Genomic DNA, 20,484 nt, shown 5'->3' on the forward strand with positions numbered 1-20,484 from the left:
TTAAAGAGAAAATTATATCAATTTTTAAATAAACTCTCATAAGATAGGAATAGAAGGAGTATTTCCTAACTCATTCTATGAAGCCAGCATCACACTAATATTACAACCAAAGACACTACAAGAAAATTATAGACCAATATCACTGATGAGCATGGATGCAAAAATCCTCAACAACATATTAGAAAATCAAATCTACCAATGTATAAAAGAATTATATACCACAATTGTATTAGTCAGGGTTCTCTAAAGGGACAGAACTAATAGGATAGATGTATGTATGAAGGAGAGTTTACTAAGGAGTATTGACTCAAACAGTCATAAGGTGAAGTCACACAATAGGCTGTCTGAAAGCTGAGAAGCAAGGAAGCCAAAACCTCAAATGTATGGAATTTGTTCAGTCTGTGGCTGAAGGCCAAAGAGCCCCTAGCAAATGTTACTGCTGTAAGTCCAAGAGTCCAAAAGCTGAAGAACTTGGAGTCTAATGTTTGAGGGCAGGAAGCATCCAGCATGGGAGAAAGATGAAGGCTGGAAGACTCAGCAATTCAAGCTCTTCCACATTGCTTTGCCTGCTTTATTCTAGCCACACTAGCAGCTGATTAGGTGTTGCCCACCCAGATTGAGGGTAGGTCTGTGTCTCCTAATCCATGGATTCAAACGTTAATCTCCTTTGGCAACACCCTCACAGATACAACCAGGAACAATATTTGCATCCTTTAATCCAATCAAGTTGACACTCAATATTAACCATCACAAGTCCACCCCTTGTCAAGTTGAACCTATATACATCTCCTGAGATCATACATAATCTTTAAATAAAGACAATAATAAGGTCATAATTATGCCTAACATAATTCAACTATCCTGTGCGCAATCAGAAGCACGCTAATTCTTAACCTAAATACTATTACATAAAGTTAGCAACACTTAAGTGCTGATATGAAGTTAATAAATCTTATGCCACATGATAAAAAGAAAGGAAAGAAAGGAAATAAAATGAAGATATTTTTGATACAGGAGTTAAGAAGAAATTACTTAGGCAGATAGTGAGGGTACTGAAGTCCTCAGCAAGGTTTTCCTTTTAGTGAAAAGCAGCTCCAAATTATTTTCCTTTCTAAGAAACAGCAGCATGTAAAGTAAAACTGCAGACATAGATGCTGGCAGCTGTGCCAATCATGTTCAAGATGGCAGCTCCATCTTCCCTTCTCTTTGTCAGCCACATGTACAATAAGGAGCAGACCAGATGGCACTGGCTAAGAGGAAAGTTCATTTGCTTGATAAGATTATGGGGGGGCAGCCAGTCTTCCCCACATGCTATGTAAACGTCACACATGATCAAACTAATCTGTGAGCACTATGTGAATCAGACACCACCTCCTCAAGCCAGACTATAAAATCTGGCACATCCACCACCAGCTGATCTTTTCTGTTGGAAGTCACCTCTCTCTCAATAGAGAGAGAAGGCAGTTTTACTTTCTCTTTCATCTGCCTATTAAACCTCTGCTCCTAAACTCCTCATGTGTGTCCATTTCCTAAATTTCTGGTGCAAGATGAAGAACCCCAGGTATATACCCCAGATAATGTAGCTGCTTCATACTGGGGGCTCATCCAGGATACCAAGGTACAACATTCATCAAAACGGTGAGTAGAGGAGTGGACTCCAACTTTGTCCTTTCATTTTGGGGCTCTCAGACTCCATTTTAGAATCAAATCAAATCAATAACAGGCATCCATCAGTCAGTTAAAAACATGATTACCGTGGCTGCCATTCTTGAAGACTTGGATGTGAGGCTTACCAGGGAGAACGTAGAGAATCCCCCAGCATCCACAAGTTGCTGGGCATATTGGCCATGTTTGAACCAGTTTCTTTTCATGGAGGACTTAACCGTTGCATGGGGCTGAAAGAGGTCCTTGAGCAACTGAGGATTTCTGGCTGGGGCTACCCGCTGGTGTTATCCAAAGGCTTCTAGACTGACTCCAGCCTCCAGCTGCCCAATGGGGTGTTGGCAACAGGATCTCCAATGTTTGTATCACAATTTCCTCCTTTCCTGTCCACAACTGCCATATCCCCTGTCCTCTCTGTGTATGCAATGTGTGGGAAGTTTTACAGTTCAGGGAAGTAATCTTGTTAGGCAAGGTCAGGGAATGCCATAGTAACTGGGGATGTAGCTTAAGGGAATGCTGTCTTTGTGATTCCCTACCCACCTCTGCCCTTAATCTGGAGAGCACATGGCATTTCCAGATCACTCTTTGCCCTTGGTCTAGCAAGCACATGCCATTTCCAGCTCTCTCTCTGCCCTTGGTCTGGAGAGCACTCAAGGTCACTCTACCCTTGACCTAGAAATCACACGGCATTTCTAGGTAAATAGTGTCACCTAGTGGTGTAGGAATTCTCTCCATTAGGCACATTGTTGGATCTTTACCGAAACACCCTAGCATCCCAGTTCTCCTCCCTTTTAGTTCCTCTCTACTTGAAACCAGGGTTTATGCTGCTTCTGTGAACAGGAGAACTTGGCCCTCAACAATTAGGAGTAAAATGTCCTCTGGAACCAAATTTTAGTGTCAGTACTGTCCCATCAGCAGGAAAATGACCATTCAGTCCCTACATTTTTTAAGGCACTTATTCTGGCTCCAATTAAAGTGATACTTAATTAGTAAGGGGATTTTAAGCTTGGCAGTTAACTAGAACCATTCTCTAAGGGTAAACCCTTCAGTACAAGCCATAATAGCAGGATATAGTACTCAAACCAGCACACTTCCTCCATTAAGGAGGAAAATACAACTGTCGCATAGCCTCTCCCGAGATCCATTTCTCAGTGAGCCAGGCAGGTCTCACAAGTCTAGGAAGTCAAGGGAAATCACAGGCAGAGGACTAGAGCTGCATGGGTGAGCATGACTAATCCCACTTAGTTCCTCTAGTCCCCTGGCTGAAGGTCACACATGAAACCATGGGCAGCATGTTCAACAAGGTGCTAGTACCCAGGAACCATGGAGGAAAAACAGCAGCAGGGACACCCCCACTATCTCCCTCTCCACTCTGGGTCACACTAAAAAAGGGATGCCATTTTCTTGCTTCTTGCTTCCCTTTCTAGATGGGTAAGAGATCATCTTCAGCTTGCACCCCTCTGAAGTACATTGTGAAGCACAAGAACTCCTTTGACCCTGAAACGTTAAAGAATAAAGCAGCTCATTTTCTTTTGCACAAGGGCATGACCTTCCTACTAGACCTTTCCAGGCATTACAAAATCAACACAACTTTTATAGTAGTCATATCAGGCAGGCCTATAGAGAATGATTCTCCAAAGTTAGAGAAGCAACTTCCAGGTGAACAATCTGAGGATGCCCCTATTCAGGGTCCCCACAAGTTCCCTTCTCATTACAGGACCTTAGGCAAATAAAGGGAGACTCAGGCCAATTTTCTAATGACCCTGGTAGGTATATAGAAGTTTTCCAAATTTTAACTGTGGTGTTTGGCCTCTCATGAAGGGATGTTAGGCTGCTTCTAAGCCAAATTCGAACTGTGGTTGAAAAAGAGGCAGCTCTGCAGGGAGCTGAGAATTTCAGAGATGAGCAATATGTCTCCTATAGTAGGCCAAAAGGGAAAAGAGAAAATAGGGAAGGTGAAGCAATAGAGGAAACATCATTGCCAATAGGAAGGGAATCAGTGCCTCTTGACAACTCTAGTTAGAACCCCCAAATTTCTCTATGGTATTTTTTCTTCTTTTATGGCTTAAAATGGCTCCTATCTAATTTTATAATGTTCTTCCAACATGGGAAACGTTAATTTCACCAAACCTTATAATGCTTAGCTTAGGGTTGAGCTAGGGGGAAGGGAGCCTAGAAGCCTCACATGCCAGCAAAAGAGTAAAAGATTTTTTTTGCTGTTGTTGTTGTTTTTTACCAATTAGGCTTTTGGTGTCTTTCTCCCTGTGCAAACCAGTAAAAGAAACAATAAGGATCACTCTTTATATTCTCTGTAAACTTTCAATTAATGAAAAAGAACTTCTGAGGTTGGTCTTAGGCTGTAGCCAATCTGTTGTGCTTTGTGTGTCTTTCTGTATGGTTCTGTCAAAAGAAAGGGCACCTTAGGCTAGTATGCAGAACCTCATAAGCCTGCTATTCAAGCCAGCCCAACAAAATGGCTGGTAACAAACTTGGCTACAGGTTTCCAACTTGTTTCATGTCTTTGGAAACATGACCAGTAACCACGTGCCAATACTTTGTTTTAATCTCTGCCATTTTACAACAGTGACTGTCTTGTGCTAAGTCAGTTCCTGGGTGAGGGCCACAAAATCAGGTAAGCCAGTTTATCAATTTGGGTGGGGCCAGCTAATCCATCAAGGGCAGGGTTTACAACATATCTTAAGCACTCATCTTGAGAGAAGATAAGGGAAGGTCAAAATCTTGTAGCCTCCAGCTGCATGAGTCCTAAGCCATGGTTTCTAATCTTATGGCTAGTTTCTTGGTCTGGTCCCCAGGCAAGAGGGAAGTATATCTCAGGAAGAGGCTGTTATTAGCTTTTTTGTACTATAAACTGTAAACCAGGCTCCTCCCAAAGTTGGTTTGACCTATGCCCAGGGTTGGGTAAGGAGAGCTTGGGGGCTGGAAATAAAATGGAGTTGGTTAGGTTGAATCTCTTTCACTGTCTCAGTCACAATTCTGTAACAACAATTTCAAAAGCTGCTTACTATCCCTTTAAAAATACCTTATACACTTGTGGCTAAGTCAAAACCTCATTATGGCTTGTTGGCTTCACCTGTGAGGTTACTTTTTGTAAAGTTCAAAAGCTGAAAATCTTAACTGCTTGGCATGGCTAAAGTTGAGTAACAAGAGATTTAAAAGGATTTTCTTAAAGAGTGCTCAGCTTAATTAAGAGTGAATATTCAAGTTATATGGATATTTAAAAGGCCTTTATGTTTTTCTCTTCTTGGATCTTGCTTTTCTAATAAAAGGTTCTCTTTTTCATTCTCAATCAACTGAATTATTTTTCTCTATTATTCATCTTGCCACTATTAATGCACATATGAGAGGCCCTAAGATAAATTCTGGTAGCCTGGGACTCCTTGGGAAAAACACAGGAGTTGCCACAGACCCCATTTTGGGAAAAAAAAAAATCCCGTCTTCCTCATGAAACCCCAGGAATTAAAAGCAGATAGATCCCTCTCAAAATCAAAGGAGCAGTTCTGTTTTGCCTTCTGTTATCTGACAGTTTTGAGTTTTTGGGTTATCAAATCACTTCACATTATGAGAGAGATTTGGTGTGTAATAACTAGGTAGGAAATATACTTTAAGGGATGGCTAATGATAGTTATGGAGGGTTACTTAACTGTTTGCACATTTGAATCAGAGAAGCATGCTCTTGGTCACCTGAAAGATATGGAAACATTGCTACCCCCACTGAGAGATGAGACTCCCATGGGGGATGGGCTGATTACAAAATAAGCCCACTGGCTTTAGGTTGCCTTGCAATAAAATGCACGGTAGAAGCACTGTACTGTCTTCTCCCATAGTATCTCCCTCTTTTGGGGGATCCAAGATCCAGTTTAAAATGGCACTCTTAATTTTGGGGATATGTCTTTGCTTTCAGCTGTGCCTGCTTATTAGGCCCTAAAAATGCACGCCATCCTGGCCCTGCTCCTCTGAGGGCTCCAGCCTGAAGCCAGTAATCCAATTAAAAAAATGGCAGATGAAAAATTTTACAAGTGCTGAATATTCTATCTGTTTGTGTCACCATATATGTGTTGCGTGTAATATCTATTTTAAAAAAGCTCTGATTGGCTAAAAAAATAAGCATTTAAATATTTTTTAGTTCATATGACTTTATTCATTAATAAATATAAATAGTCTTAACGATTATTGGTAAAATGCAAGTGTCATCAAAATGCAAATAGGTGGTCTAAATAATACAACTTAGATACTAGGTTTGCTAAATGTTCCAAGGTAGTATACTGCATGCTTTACAAATAGGTGAGGCCTGGGACACGTATAGTTAGATGCTGCAAAGAGTCAGACCTTATCTTCATTTCTGTCTGAGTCTGAGGCTCCACATCTGGTACGTAATTAAAATCACTTACTAATCAGGTGTTTCACCAAAAGTAAAAGTTGCTAAGACTTAACAGTGCAACATGTATCTGAGACCACTAAACAGTTTCACATGAAAGGCATATAAAAACAGTAAAATGTGTATCTAGTAAAAGGTTATGAGAAGGCATGGAAATGTAAATATTGCCTAGTCATAAAGAATTGTCTTAAAGTAGATAAGAAAGCTGAAGTTTTAAGCAAGTTATAGAAAGATTATAAAAATTATTCTTGCAAAAAATGTGTAAACATTAGCTAAATTCAACAGGGTATTACATGGTATTTTCATAAATTGAGCATTGAAATAAAAGCACAGCAAGGTTGTTGTAAGATGATTATCTGCCCTTTAGCAAAAAAGGTTATAAAAGGTTTGTAAAAATTTCACCTCATGGTCAAATTGTTAAGATTAGTTGGAATCATCAATAAGGTTTCATTTAAACAAATTGGGGTTAAAATTAATAAATATATGCAAGGGTAAAATTTGGCTTTGAACAGGATTTTTATGTAATAGTAAAAACTAATGAAAGGTTTTTGCCTTTTGCATCATCATTTTTGGCAAAATAAATAATTTATGGCAATCTGGAATTCTATTTCATAACATCGAGTGTTTTAAAACTCTGACATTTAACAGGCGTCCCAAAATCAAACTTCAAGATTTAAAATTGTCTTTCCTGTTGCCTGGCTTTCTGAATGGTTCTGAGGGCCCTGGAAACATTCAGAGAAAAGGTAAACAGGATTATTTGACATGTTTAGTCACATGAGATTGCCAAAATGATGTCCAATCTTATTTAAGTTATATTTTGATGAATACTAATATATGCCTCAAACTTGTATGGGATTTCTAAAATTTTAATGTCTAAGTATATGGTATCAATCATAAAAGTTACTAAAGTTATTGTAAACCACTGAGACAACTAAACTTCTTTGTCAGTCATGTTTTTAACTACCCTGGAAATTTTGTCATTCACAGACAATTGTTGTCTTACTTTGTTTCCTCTCAAAAGATGCTTTATAATCAAGCTATAGAGCTTTACCAGGTGTTCTCAAATGTGGGTTTTTAATAGCTTTGAAGGTTGTAACATTGAAATAGAGATAAAAAACCATACAGGACTCATGAAGAACTGAAACATGCATGAATATCAAACAAAACAAGAGTTAACTAAATGGACTGCACTCAGAAAGCTAAAGCAATCTTTTTGACTTTTGCTTGGAATATTGCTGATCCTTGATTTCAGAGTGAAGGAAACTCATTTTGAACTATTTATAGCCTTTAATAATTGAGTAATGTATACTCCGGTGAATGAAATTTAGAGCACATTTGTTTCTCTCTGCCTGGTTTCTCCAGAATTTGGAAACTATCTGTGAGTATTCTTAACTTATGGCAATACAGTTGTTTGTACCAGTGCAATAAGAATCTATTTTTTTTTTTTGCAATAGGACACAATTGGAAAAAAACTGCTTATTCTACCAAGGCTTTGACTGGAAAGGTATGTTTTCCTTTAAGGAATCAAGCTTGATGTGCAAAGCCAATAAAGGTGCCTCGGGGAAGACTGGCCTCATACCTTGTCTACACAGTCCCTGTACGGTGTTCCTAACCTGTGGTCAGTAAAGAATGTAACTTTCTAACAGGTACAGGAGCTCCAAGTTTATCTTGGGACCTTAAGAGAAAAGGATCACCCAACTCACAGGTATTTGAGGATACAAACCCATGGCTGAACTTGGCTTTAAAAGGTCTTATCTAAGATTCCTTGTGGAACAGAGTTCCAGCAAAGCCAATCCAAAAGGCCTATGTAGAAATAATTATTCTTCCTGTACTTTATGCAAATAATCAGGTCAATTATAAGAGCAAAGTTTATTCTACGAACAACATGCACAGTTCCATCACAATTTGTTTTTACCAAAAAAAATTAGGACCAGAGACAGAAATTGTGCTCCAAAGATTATCATACATTTGTCATTAAATTTTCGTCTCATTGATTGTTTTTAAGTTTTTTGTGTACATTTTAGACTAACCCTGCTTATTCCTTTAAATCAAATAATGACCTCCTGCAGCTCAGAAGAAACCAAAAGGGATGGGGAATATAAAAATCTGGATCAATATGCTAGCTCTGGACAATTATTCTGCAAATTCTGCCAGGTAATGAAAGTGAGTAGGATGCCCATAACACAGAGGTTCCTTTGTTTGGGAAGATAAAACCAAGGAAATTCACAGACCTCCAAAGGGAAATTCTATATCTTGATAAGTAAAATTTGAGATGGAAATAACCTACTATAACACCCTCGCAGGAATTGCTATATTCCCTCTACTATTTCCAATAGAGCTATACATGGTAGTACCTTCTAACTGAAATATTGGACAGAGAGTTTCCATTGCTGTAGTATTTTGCTTAGTTATTATCCTTATAGCAGGGATAATAGTTACCAACAAAAAGAATCGTGAAAGTTTTTCTGTCATTGAGTCTGCTAGAACTTCTTATTGTGTTTGGTAATATGTCACACCTTGGCTATGCAAAGAAGGTTATAATGGAAAGAGATTTTTTTTATAAGAAAGGATCTTTTATGGTAAATACTTGTCCTAAAGAGAATAGTTGGTTGTTTAAAAGAGGGATGTTTAGGACAAATCAGAAGGTTTAAGCATATTGTAGATGGTTCATGGAGGTCATGAAAGGATTATAAGGATGGTAACTACTTGTTCTAAAAAGAATAGTTGATTGTTTAAAAAGAAGGATGTTTAGGACAAGTTGGAAAGTTTAAGCATGTCTTAAATGGTCTGTGGAAGTCATGAAGGGATTAATAATTGCAGGAAAGATTTAGCCAAGGTTAACACTAAAGTTACTCTAGCCACCCAAATCCAGTGCCACTTATCCTAAAAGGAATGTTACTTCTATATTAATGTTTCAGCAACATCTGATGGAGGCAAACCAGTGTTACAACCTATCGGAATGGTTGACAGCAATCAAACTCCAAATGGTGCTGCAGAGAGAACCACGCATGGACATGCCTTCTTATGAGGACCAACCCCAGGAGGAACCTTAGCTGCTGTTCCCCACACAACACCCCTTTTCAGCAGGAAGTAGCCAGAAAGTGTCATCATCCACACAACCACAAGCTGAAGTCCCACAATAGGCCATCTGCAAGCTGAGGAGCAGGGAAGCCAGTCCAAGTCCCCAAACCTCAAAAGTAGGGAAGCCAGGAGTCTTCATTCTGTGGCTGAAGGCCCAATAGAACCTGGCAAATGACTGGTAACCCACTCATGTAAGTCTAAGAGTCCAAAAGCTGAAGAACTTGGAGTCTGACGATTGAGGGCAGGAAGTATCCAGCATGAGAGAAAAATGAAGTCCAGAAGACTCAGCAAGTCAAGTCCTTCGCTGTTCTTCTGCCTGCTTTATTCTAGCTATGCTGGCAGCTGATTAAATGGTGCCCACCTGGATTGAGGGTGGGTCTGACTCTCTCAGTTCACTGACTCAAATATTAATCTACTTTGGCAACACCCTCACAGACTCACCCAGGAACAATACTTTGCATCTTTTAATTAAGTTGACACTCAATATTAACCATTACAACAACCAAGTGGGATTTATCCCAGATATGCAAAGCCAGTACAATATTCAAAAATAATTAATTTACTTTATCACATCAATAGAGAAATCACATAATAGATACAGTCAAAGGATTTTACAAAATCCCATGCTCATTCTTGATTAAAGCCCTCAGTAAACTAAAAATAGTGAACCATTTCCTTGACTTGATATAGAATATCTATAAAACATCTACAGCTAACATTATCCTTTATAGTCACAAACTCAAAGATTTTTCACTAAGATCAGAAACAAGGCAATGATATTCTCTCTCACCACACCTTTTCAACATTGTACTAGAAGTTCTAGCTAATGCAGTAAGGCAATAAGAGGAAATAGAAGTATGCTGATTGGGAAGTAAGAAATAAAGTTTTCTTTAATTGCAGAAGACACATTTATCTATGTAGAAAATCTGAAAGAACCAATGAAAAAATTTCTGAAACTAATAAACAATCATAGCAAAATTGCAGGATATAAGGTTAATATACAAATGTCAATAGCTTTCCTATAAACCAGCAATAAACAGGGATTGTTTTAATTTAATTTCAAATTAATTAAAACACAATACCATTTCACTAGCACTCCCCAAAATGAAATACATAGGTATAAATATAGCAAAAAAATGCACAAGATCTATTTGAGAAAAGTGGCCAAAAACTCTGATGAAAGAAATAATAGAAGAACTAAATAAGTAGAACAATATCCCATATTCACGAAGAGGAAGACTCAATATTGTCAAGATTTCAGCTCTTCCCAACTTAATCTATATGTCATCAAAATAAAAAATCCCAGCAAGTTATTTTATAGATATTATCAAACTTAGTCTAAAGTTTATGTGGAGAGTACAAAAAAAAAACAGAATAGCGAATACACATTGAAAGAGAGAAACAAAGATGTAGGACTGACACTACTCAACTTTAAGACTTACTGTAAAGCTACAGTAATCAAGACAGTGTGGTTTGGTTGAAGAATAAACAAATAGATCAATGGAACAAAATACAGAGCTGAGAAACAGAACCACATAAATATAGTCGACTAATCTTTAACAAAGGAACAAAGGCAATACAATGGAGAAAAGATAGTCTTTTCAACAAATGGTGCTGAGACAACCGAACAGCCACGTGCAAAAACGTGAATCTAGAAACATACCTTGAACTCTTCAAAAAATAGCTCAAAATTGGTTATAGATATAAACGCAAAATGAAAACTATAAAATTCCTGGAAGTTAACAAAAAAGAAAATCTATTATAGATGACATTGGGTTTGACAATGATAGAACACCAAATGTACCCAATGAGGGTGATAACAGTATATACTCCAAAGGTTTTGTGTGAGGATTAAATGAGTTAAAATACAAAGCTGTTACTTGAATGGAAAGTGGTATACAGGAAGTAATAACACTCATGAATGATCCATGAAAAAATTGATAAGTTGGACTTTATTAAAATTAAAATTTTCTGCCCTGGGAAAGACAATGTCAAGAGAATAAGACAAGCAACAGATGGGAAAAAAAAAGTTTGCAAAAAACATCTGACAAAGGACTATCATTCAAATACACAAACAATTCTTAGAACTCAACAATAAGAAAATAAACAATCCTATTAAAAATGGGCCAACGACCTTAGCAGACATTTCACCAAGGAAGTTATACAGATGGCAAATAAGCATATGAAATGATGTTTCATAATATATGTCATCAGAGAAATGCAGATTCAAATGATCTGATGCCACTATACACCCACTTGAATGGCCAACATCCAGAACACTGACAACATCACATGCTAATAACGACGTGGAGCAACAGGAACTCTCATTCATTGCTAATGGGAATGAAAAATGGGGCAGCCACTTTGGAAAACAGGTTCTTACAGCACTAAACATACTCTCACCATATGAACCAGCAATCACATTCCTTGGTATTTACTCAAATGAGGTTTAAAAACATGTTCACAGAAAAACCTGCCTATGCCTACAAATGTTTAGAGCAACTTTATTCACAATTGGCAAAACTTTATTCATAATTGTCAAAGCAATCAAGATGTCTTTCATTAGATGAATGGATAAATAAACAACTAAACAATGGAAAATTATTCAGAGGTGAACTGTGGAGCCACTAAAAACATAAAGGAAGCTTAAGTGAATATTAATAAGTGAACATAGCCAATCCGAAAAAGCTGTCTACTGTATGATTCCAATATGGGACACTCTGGAAGGACAAAGCTATAGAGACAGTAAAAAGATCAGTAGCTCTTGGGGGGTGGAGGAGGGAGCGATGAATAGGCAGAGCACAGAGGATTTTTAGAGCGGTAAAAATTCTCTGTGTGATACTACAATGGTAGGCACATTGGACACATTTGTCCAATACGATAGAATGTACAACACAAAGGACAAATCTAATGTAAACAATGGACTTTGAGTGACAATGACGTTGTCAAAGCAGATGCATAACCTGTAACAATGAACCACCATAGTGGGGGATGTTGCTAATGTAGGGGGCTGGGCATGTATCAGAACAGGGGGATGTTCTGATGTTCTGGAAGGTGCACAGGAACACAGTGTTCCTCAATTTTGTGGTTAACCTAAGCTTGCTCTTTTAAAGGGTCTTTAAAATAAGGTAGCTTTTGCTATACACCAAGAGACTGGCTGATGAGATCATCTGTATGACTTAAAATAGAGTAAAAATGCTTAACAAATTTATCATGTATGTGTTTAATAAAATATTATAGAAATTATAATTTATTACTTTTTTAAATGATCTATTAATTCTATTTTTATTAGCATTGGTAATACTTTGTATTTTAAAATTTCTCCTTATTGTAGCTTTTTAAAAATTGAGGTTATGCTAGTGCTGGCACAGTGTTAACTATGCTCTGTAATGTTGTATTTGTTTCTTGGGGCTGCCATAAAAAAGTACTACAGACTGGGTGGTATACACAACAGAAATTTATTCTTTCCCAGTTCTGGAGGATAGAAGTCCATGATTGAGGTATCATCAGGGTTAGTTTATTTTGAGGGCTATGAGGGAAAGATCTGCTTCAGGCCTCTCTTGGCTTGTAGATGCCTCTTCTCTATGCATTTTCATATCATCTTTCCCCTTCATATGTCTGTCTCTGCATCCAGTTTTTCCCATTTTATAGGGACAGCAGTCATATTGAATTAGGCCCACTCTAATGATGACATTTTAACTCAGTCACCTCGGTAAATACCCTATTTTTGAATAAGGTCATATTTTGAGGCACAAGGAGTTAGGACTTCAATCTCCTTGGGTGGACACAATTCAACCCATAACAAATGTCTTTTAACCCTCAGTCCAGTCTTGAGAGGTAGGTGTAATTATCCAGCAGATGAAGAAACTGCCCGGGGGGTCTCAGTATTTTCTCTGCAGGATGTGGAGAAGCAAGCCCAAAACACCAAATAAAGACCAAGTTCTTAAACATGACAGGAAACAGCACAGCCTTCCCCTTGGAAAAGCCGTCTTTACTTGGGAACACACACAGACACACAAACACATAGACATGCACATACACCATCTCAAACCATTCTAGAACTGCTGACAGAGAACTTAAATAGATGCTCTTAATTAGAAAATATTTGAGTGAGAGAAACTTACTTAAACATTGCATTTCCATTGTTCTTTTGATCCAAGGATTCTCTTCTCTAGCAGTTCAGGAGAATTATCTGCAAAGGATTTAAAATTTACAAATGCCCATAACCCTTCACAGATCAGATTTAACTCTTCAGGTATTTGTAATATTTATCCAGGGCTGAGAACACTACGTCATTGGTAAATATAGTGAGATATGTTTTTTGTCATGAAGAATTAAACCACCAAGAATAAAATCTATGTCAGTCATGAATCAAAACTACTATCCAATGGGGAGGAAAAATTTAATTACTGAACACGTCTTCCATACCAAGTTTCATGCCAAGAACATTGTCTTTTCTTTTTTCATTAGGAAAAAAATATGTGGTGGTGATAAAATGTGCTTTTCTCACACTCTGTGGCATATTAGGCAATGACCTAGGGCTATTCCTTAAATGTTCTGTTTCTTTCATTTCTCTCCAGTAGAAGAAAATTATAAAACCAACCATTTCTATCAAGAATATGTAAAAAGTGACTTAGAAGAGGAAAAAGACAGCATTTTGCAGGTATAAAGCACTCCACAGAAAAGTACTGGCAGCTAGGATTATTATGATTGCCATCCTATGAACTGCTATATTATTGTATCTAGCACTATTATAGCTTTTGTGTGCTACACATCTTCGCAAACTAGCAGCATTAAGGAATTAGACAAGAAAGACAATTATTAATGAGAAAAATGACCCTACAGCATTCATACTTCTTTTTTTTAACATTAAAGTTTTTATTTATTTATTTATTCTTATACTTTAATTTTTAGGGTACATATGCACAATGTGCAGGTTACATATGTATACATGTGCCATGCTGGTGTGCTGCACCCACTAACTCGTCATCTAGCATTAGGTATATCTCCCAATGCTATCCCTCCCCCCTCCCCCCACCCCACAACAGTCCCCAGAGTGTGATGTTCCCCTTCCTGTGTCCATGTGTTCTCATTGTTCAATTCCCATCTATGAGTGAGAATATGCGGTGTTTGGTTTTTTGTTCTTGCAATAGTTTACTGAGAATGATGATTTCCAGTTTCATCCATGTCCCTACAAAGGACATGAACTCATCATTTTTTATGGCGGCATAGTATTCCATGGTGTATATGTGCCACATTTTCTTAATCCAGTCTATCATTTTGGACATTTGGGTTGGTTCCAAGTCTTTGCTATTGTGAATAATGCCGCAATACACATACGTGTGCATGTGTCTTTAGAGCAGCATGATTTATAGTCCTTTGGGTATATACCCAGTAATGGGATGGCTGGGTCAAATGGTATTTCTAGTTCTAGATCCCTGAGGAATCGCCACACTGACTTCCACAGTGGTTGAACTAGTTTACAGTCCCACCAACAGTGTAAAAGTGTTCCTATTTCTCCACATCCTCTCCAGCACCTGTTGTTTCCTGACTTTTTAATGATTGCCATTTTAACTGGTGTGAGATGGTATCTCATAGTGGTTTTGATTTGCATTTCTCTGATGGCCAGTGATGGTAAGCATTTTTTCATGTGTTTTTTGGCTGCATACATATCTTCTTTTGAGAAGTGTCTGTTCATGTCCTTCACCCACTTTTTGATGGGGTTGTTTGTTTTTTTCTTGTAAATTTGTTTGAGTCCATTGCAGATTCTGGATATTAGCCCTTTGTCAGATGAGTAGGTTGCGAAAATTTTCTCCCATTTTGTAGGTTGCCTGTTCACTCTGATGGTAGTTTCTTTTGCTGTGCAGAAGCTCTTTAGTTTAATTCGATCCCATTTGTCAATTTTGGCTTTTGTTGCCATTGCTTTTGGTGTTTTAGACATGAAGTCCTTGCCCATGCCTATGTCCTGAATGGTAATGCCTAGGTTTTCTTCTAGGGTTTTTATGGTTTTAGGTCTAATGTTTAAGTCTTCAATCCATCTTGAATTGATTTTTGTATAAGGTGTGAGGAAGGGATCCAGTTTCAGCTTTCTACATATGGCTAGCCAGTTTTCCCAGCACCATTTATTAAATAGGGAATCCTTTCCCCATTGCTTGTTTTTCTCAGGTTTGTCAAAGATCAGATAGTTGTAGATATGCGGCGTTATTTCTGAGGGCTCTGTACTGTTCCATTGATCTATATCTCTGTTTTGGTACCAGTACCATGCTGTTTTGGTTACTGTAGCCTTGTAGTATGGTTTGAAGTCAGGTAGTGTGATGCCTCTAGCTTTGTTCTTTTGGCTTAGGATTGACTTGGCAATGCGGGCTCTTTTTTGGTTCCATATGAACTTTAAAGTAGTTTTTTCCAATTCTGTGAACAAAGTCATTGGTAGCTTGATGGGGATGGCATTGAATCTGTAAATTACCTTGGGCAGTATAGCCATTTTCACGATACTGATTCTTCCTACCCATGAGCATGGAATGTTCTTCCATTTGTTTGTATCCTCTTTTATTTCCTTGAGCAGTGGTTTGTAGTTCTCCTTGAAGAGGCCCTTCACGTCCCTTGTGAGTTGGATTCCTAGGTATTTTATTCTCTTTGAAGCAATTGTGAATGGGAGTTCACTCATGATTTGGCTCTCTGTTTGTCTGTTGTTGGTGTATAAGAATGCTTGTGATTTTTGTACATTGATTTTGTATCCTGAGACTTTGCTGAAGTTTCTTATCAGCTTAAGGAGATTTTGGGCTGAGACAATGGGGTTTTCTAGATATACAATCATGTCATCTGCAAACAGGGACAATTTGACTTCCTCTTTTCCTAATTGAATACTCTTTATTTCCTTCTCCTGCCTAATTGCCCTGGCCAGAACTTCCAACACTATGTTGAATAGGAGTGGTGAGAGAGGGCATCCCTGTCTTGTGCCAGTTTTCAAAGGGAATGCTCCCAGTTTTTGCCCATTCAGTATGATATTGGCTGTGGGTTTCTCATAGATAGCTCTTATTATTTTGAAATATGTCCCATCAATAACTTATTGAGAGTTTTTAGCATGAAGGGTTGTTGAATTTTGTCAAAGGCCTTTTCTGCATCTATTGAGATAATCATGTGGTTTTTGTCTTTGGTTCTGTTTATATGCTGGATTACATTTATTGATTTGTGTATATTGAATCAGCCTTGCATCCCAGGGATGAAGTTCACTTGATCATGGTGGATAAGCTTTTTGATGTGCTGCTGGATTCGGTTTGCCAGTATTTTATTGAGGATTTTTGCATCAATGTTCATCAAGGATATTGGTCTAAAATTCTCTTTTTTGGTTGTGTCTCTGCCCAGCTTTGGTATCAGGATGATGCTGGCCTCATAAAATGAGTTAGGGAGGATTCCCTCTTTTTCTATTGATTGGAATAGTTTCAGAAGGAATGGTACCAGTTCCTCCTTGTACCTCTGGTAGAATTTGACTGTGAATCCATCTGGTCCTGGACTCTTTTTGGTTGGTAAGCTATTGATTATTGCCACAATTTCAGATCCTGTTATTGGTCTATTCAGAGATACAACTTCTTCCCGGTTTAGTCTTGGGAGAGTGTATGTGTCGAGGAATTTATCCATTTCTTCTAGATTTTCTAGTGTATTTGCGTAGAGGTGTTTGTAGTATTCTCTGATGGTAGTTTGTATTTCTGTGGGATCGGTGGTGATATCCCCTTTATCATTTTTTATTGCGTCTATTTGATTCTTCTCTCTTTTTTTCTTTATTAGTCTTGCTAGCGGTCTATCAATTTTGTTGATCCTTTCAAAGAACCAGCTCCTGGATTCATTAATTTTTTGAAGGGTTTTTTGTGTCTCTATTTCCCTCAGTTCTGCTCAGATTTTAGTTATTTCTTGCCTTCTGCTAGCTTTTGAATGTGCTTGCTCTTGCTTTTCTAGTTCTTTTAATTGTGATGTTAGGGTGTCAATTTTGGATCTTTCCTGCTTTCTCTTGTGGGCATGTAGTGCTATAAATTTCCCTCTACACACTGCTTCGAATGCGTCCCAGAGATTCTGGTATGTTGTGTCTTTGTTCTCGTTGGTTTCAAAGAACATCTTTATTTCTGCCTTCATTTCGTTATGTTCTCAGTAGTCATTCAGGAGCAGGTTGTTCAGTTTCCATGTAGTTGAGTGGTTTTGAGTGAGATTCTTAATCCTGAGTTCTAGTTTGATTTCACTGTGGTCTGAGAGATAGTTTGTTATAATTTCTGTTCTTTTACATTTGCTGAGGAGAGCTTTACTTCCAAGTATGTGGTCAATTTTGGAATAGGTGTGGTGTGGTGCTGAAAACAATGTATATTCTGTTGATTTGGGGTGGAGAGTTCTGTAGATGTCTATTAGGTCTGCTTGGTGCAGAGCTGAGTTCAATTCCTGGGCATCCTTGTTGACTTTCTGTCTCATTGATCTGTCTAATGTTGACAGTGGGGTGTTAAAGTCTCCCATTATTAATGTGTGGGAGTCTAAGTCTCTTTGTAGGTCACTCAGGACTTGCTTTATGAATCTGGGTGCTCCTGTATTGGGTGTATATTTTTTAGTATAGTTAGTTCTTCTTGTTGAATTGATCCCTTTACCATTATGTAATGGCCTTTGTCTCTTTTGATCTTTGTTGGTTTAAAGTCTGTTTTATCAGAGACTAGGATTGCAACCCCTGCCTTTTTTTGTTTTCCATTTGCTTGGTAGATCTTCCTCCATCCCTTTATTTTGAGCCTATGTGTGTCTCTGCATGTGAGATGGGTTTCCTGATGGGTCTTGACTCTTTATCCAATTTGCCAGTCTGTGTCTTTTAATTGGAGCATTTAGTCCATTTACATTTAAAGTTAATATGGTTATGTGTGAATTTGATCCTGTCATTATGATGTTAGCTGGTGATTTTGCTCGTTAGTTGATGCAGTTTCTTCCTAGTCTCGATGGTCTTTACATTTTGGCATGATTTTGCAGCAGCTGGTACCGGTTGTTCCTTTCCATGTTTAGCGCTTCCTTCAGGAGCTCTTTTAGGGCAGGCCTGGTGGTGACAAAATCTCTCAGCATTTGCTTGTCTGTAAAGTATTTTATTTCTCCTTCACTTATGAAGCTTAGTTTGGCTGGATATGAAATTCTGGGTTGAAAATTCTTTTCTTTAAGAATGTTGAATATTGGCCCCCACTCTCTTCTGGCTTGTAGAGTTTCTGCCGAGAGATCTGCTGTTAGTCTGATGGGCTTCCCTTCGAGGGTAACCCGACCTTTCTCTCTGGCTGCCCTTAACATTTTTTCCTTCATTTCAACTTTGGTGAATCTGACAATTATGTGTCTTGGAGTTGCTCTTCTCGAGGAGTATCTTTGTGGCGTTCTCTGTATTTCCTGAATCTCAATGTTGGCCTGCCTTGCCAGATTGGGGAAGTTCTCCTGGATAATATCCTGCAGAGTGTTTTCCAACTTGGTTCCATTCTCCCCATCACTTTCAGGTACACCAAACAGATGCAGATTTGGTCTTTTCACATAGTCCCATATTTCTTGGAGGCTTTGCTCATTCCTTTTTATTCTTTTTTCTCTAAACTTCCCTTCTCGCTTCATTTCCTTCATTTCATCTTCCATCACTGATACCCTTTCTTCCAGTTGATCCCATCGGCTCCTGACGCTTCTGCATTCTTCACATAGTTCTCGAGCCTTGGTTTTCAGCTCCATCAGCTCCTTTAAGAACTTGTCTGTATTGGTTATTCTAGTTATACATTCTTCTAAATTTTTTTCAAAGTTTTCAACTTCTTTGCCTTTGGTTTGAATGTCCTCCCGTAGCTCGGAGTAATTTGATTGTCTGAAGCCTTCTTCTCTCAGCTCGTCAAAGTCATTCTCCATCCAGCTTTGTTCCTTTGCTGGTGAGGAACTGCGTTCCTTTGGAGGAGGAGAGGCGCTCTGCTTTTTAGAGTTTCCAGTTTTCTTGCTCTGTTTTTTCCCCATCTTTGTGGTTTTATCTACTTTTGGTCTTTGATGATGGTGATGTACAGATGGCTTTTTGGTGTGGATGTCCTTTCTGTTTGTTAGTTTTCCTTCTAACAGACAGGACCCTCAGCTGCAGGTCTGTTGGAGTACCCGGCCGTGTGAGGTGTCAGTCTGCCCCTGCTAGAGGGTGCCTCCCAGTTAGGCTGCTCGGGGTTCAGGGGTCAGGGACCCACTTGAGGAGGCAGTCTGCCCGTTCTCAGATCTCCAGCTGCGTGCTGGGAGAACCACTGCTCTCTTCAAAGCTGTCAGACAGGGACACTTAAGTCTGCAGAGGTTACTGTTGTCTTTTTGTTTGTCTGTGCCCTGCCCTCAGAAGTGGAGCCTACAGAGGCAGGCAGGCCTCCTTGAGCTGTGGTGGGCTCCACCCAGTTCGAGCTTCCTGGCTACTTTGTTTACCTAAGCAAGCCTGGGCAATGGCGGGCGCCCCTCCCCCAGCCTCACTGCCGCCTTGCAGTTTGATCTGAGACTGCTGTGCTAGCAATCAGCGAGACTCCGTGGGCGTAGGACCCTCCGAGCCAGGTGCGGGATCTAATCTCCTGTTGCGCCATTTTTTAAGCCTGTCGGAAAAGCGCAGTAGTCGTGTGGGAGTGACCCTATCTTCCAGGTGCCATCTGTCACCCCTTTCTTTGACTAGGAAAGAGAACTCCCTGACCCCCTGCGCTTCCCGAGTGAGGCAATGCCTCACCCTGCTTCGGCTCGTGCACGGTGCATGCACCCACTGACCTGCGCCCACTGTCTGGCACTCCCTAGTGAGATGAACCCGGTACCTCAGATGGAAATGCAGAAATCACCCGTCTTCTGCGTCGCTCACGCTGGGAGCTGTAGACCGGAGCTGTTCCTATTCCGCCATCTTGGCTCCTCCCCACTCCCCAGCATTCATACTTTTAAATGCAGTGGATAAATATATTGCTTTTATTTTCTATGATATATGACATTAGTTAAAACACCTTGTTTTCTACTTATATCCCAAAATCTACCGATGAAAGATGGAAGAATTGAGCTCCACATGAAAAAAATGCAGAATCCAAGGGAAAGGAGGCAAGGTGTCAGGAAGGCAGAAATAAGAAAAAAAGTATCATTCTGTGTCTTATGCAGTTAATAGACCATAACATGGCAAGAGACAGTTCCATTTTTAGAAAGTCACTGCAATATACAGGGAACATTAATGTATATAGGAAAGAAATTGACATTTATTAAGTACCTACTAGGTAGTTCTGTCCTGAACACTTAACATTTAATCACCCCAACAACAATAAAATTCTCTAAGTTTCTCTCTTTTCCATAGCCTCTTCAAAGGTGTTCTGACCTTAGTTCCATCAGCA

The sequence above is a fragment of the Pan paniscus genome, chromosome 12, assembly GCF_029289425.2.
Source record: "Pan paniscus chromosome 12, NHGRI_mPanPan1-v2.0_pri, whole genome shotgun sequence".
Lineage (NCBI taxonomy): Eukaryota > Metazoa > Chordata > Mammalia > Primates > Hominidae > Pan > Pan paniscus.